Source organism: Crocuta crocuta, unplaced genomic scaffold (assembly GCF_008692635.1).
Source record: "Crocuta crocuta isolate KB4526 unplaced genomic scaffold, BGI_CrCroc_1.0 scaffold610, whole genome shotgun sequence".
NCBI classification, from domain to species: Eukaryota; Metazoa; Chordata; class Mammalia; order Carnivora; family Hyaenidae; genus Crocuta; species Crocuta crocuta.
In genome coordinates this window covers 436371-438430 of record NW_027527456.1, presented here as the reverse complement: position 1 = coordinate 438430, position 2060 = coordinate 436371, and the positions used below count along the sequence as shown (strand labels likewise).

The 2060-nt window shown below is 44.0% G+C and overlaps 1 protein-coding gene across 1 annotated transcript in view; it reads left to right on the top strand.

Moving 5' to 3' along the window:
- The first annotated feature begins 6 nt into the window (after positions 1-6).
- The window catches only part of USP11 (ubiquitin specific peptidase 11), a 29417-nt gene continuing 27363 nt past the window's right edge, over positions 7-2060 (top strand). Inside the window, 1 exon segment of the mRNA XM_077762879.1 lies at positions 7-75. The gene's annotated coding sequence lies outside the window, so the exon portion shown is untranslated.

The following is a 2060-nucleotide window of genomic DNA, read 5'->3' as shown; positions in this document are numbered from 1 at the left end:
CCTGGAGAGCCAGTGGCTCCAGATCGAGAATAAGAAGACTGGGCGAGACCGTCCACTGCGGGCCGGCGAAAGCTGGTGAGGCAGGGCTGCTAGCGGAGCCTCGGCAGAAGGGACGGTTGGGGGCGTTGGCGGCNTCCAAACCACAGGGCTGTGGGCGGGGGGAAGGGAGTTGGAGCCTGCGTGGTGGAGGGAGCTGGCGCCTGGGAACGAGGCTTGTGACGTGGGCCGAGGGGCGTGTCCTGAGGCCGAGGAAAGACTGCAGAGGGGAGGTGGTGCCTATGAAGCAGAAAATGGCGCCTGCGAATGAGCAAAGTTTGTGACGCGGCGAGGTTTTTTGCCTCTGACCGAGGCGCCTTCTTCCCAGGACGGGAGAAAGTGCAGGTGATTGGCACGGGAGGGGCCTTCGATGTTACATTTGGTTTCTGTCTTAGTACTGTCTTGTTTTTGTAATCAGGAGAAATAGCTATTTTTTAAAAATGTCCATGCTTATCTTTATAAATCGGTTTGTTTTACTGATTTCTTGGCTAACCAGTGCATGTGATGTACTGTTGCTGGGTTTATTTTCTTTCTCGCCGAGTTGCATCTCATTTGCTAAATTGCGAAATACGTAAGACCTGAAACGATTGCAGAAAGCATTTACGTAGCCCAGATTGATGGACATTCTGTAAAAAATAAACGGCCTGTGGTCTTCAAAAATTTCAAGGTCGTGAAAGACAAAGGATGAAAAACTGTTGCAGATTGAAGTAATTAATGGGATTTAGAGAATCATAACTAAATGCAACGGTGATCCTGGATTGGGTCCTGGAGCAGAAAAAATAAATTCTTTAAAAATCAGGTGTTTTTCTCATAAAATTAACTTCCTCTTTTCTACTGTAAAAGATGTTAGTGGGTAAAATTGGTGAAATTTGAGGTTTGCAGATTAGATAGTAGTACTGATCATTTCTTGCTTTGGATAATTGTATTGTGGTTATGAAAGGGAGTATTTTTTTTTTTAAGGGCGTACATATCGAAATATTGACGGGTAAAGAACCATCGTGTAAGCCGCTTACTCGCAAATGCTTGGAAAAAACCTAGCGTATATAAAGGTGTATTTAAAGAAACGATCGGGAAATGGTTAAAATGTTAAATTTGGGGAATTTGGATGAAGGGCATAGGGGAATTCTTTATAAAATTCTTGCATTTTTTTCCTCCGTTTCAAAGTAACAAAATTAAAGAATAATAAAACAAAAATTTGTTAATCCACTATTCAGATTAAGATTCAGACCGTTACCTAAAGAAATCCGGTGCCCTTCCCGGTTGAAAATCCCCCTCCCTGCGCCACGGCAAACTATTACCCTGAATTTTTAAACATGTTAACGTTTTTCCACGTCTATGTATGCATTCCTAAATCGTATTTGTGGTCTACGCTTTTATTTGATGGAGGGTATATATGAAATCGTACTGGGTGCGTACCTTGTGCCCTTTGCGTCATATCAGGTGGTATATGGTATCCACATGACGTCATTGGTGACATTAGCCCTGATCGTTTGGTGAAGGTGGTGTCTGACCTGTTTCTTCTCTGTGAAGGAACAATTTTTCTCTTTCTGTACCCAGTCATTCTTGAAGAAACATGTTTATGTCCATCCCTTCCTCAAAAACGTTTCAGTACCTTCCTATCTCCCGCGGTGTAAATGCAAAAAATTCTTANGATAGTCCTCAAACACCGCAAGCCTGCCCACACCTGAACGCTTTTCTAAGTGAGGTTTGCTCATTTTACAGCGTTCTTGAATCACAGTGCTAGCGGAATGTATATCTGTTACTGGAGAGCAAAGGGCCAAGTTGAGATTCGCCAAGTAGGGAATACCAAATCCTTTTTCTTGTAAGTCTTACGCCATAGCTCTCCAGCAAGGAAAAGCCTCATTCCATCCCGAGAATAAACAATAACTGGAACGTTTTTTATAATTGGTTTGGATGTGTTCGGAAAGGCATGGGGGGGCTTTGGTTCCTGCGGCATCCTGCCTTTACAGCCTCCTCCCGACAGTACCCTTTAAATTATCCCCCTCCCCCCCTACCCCGCGTGT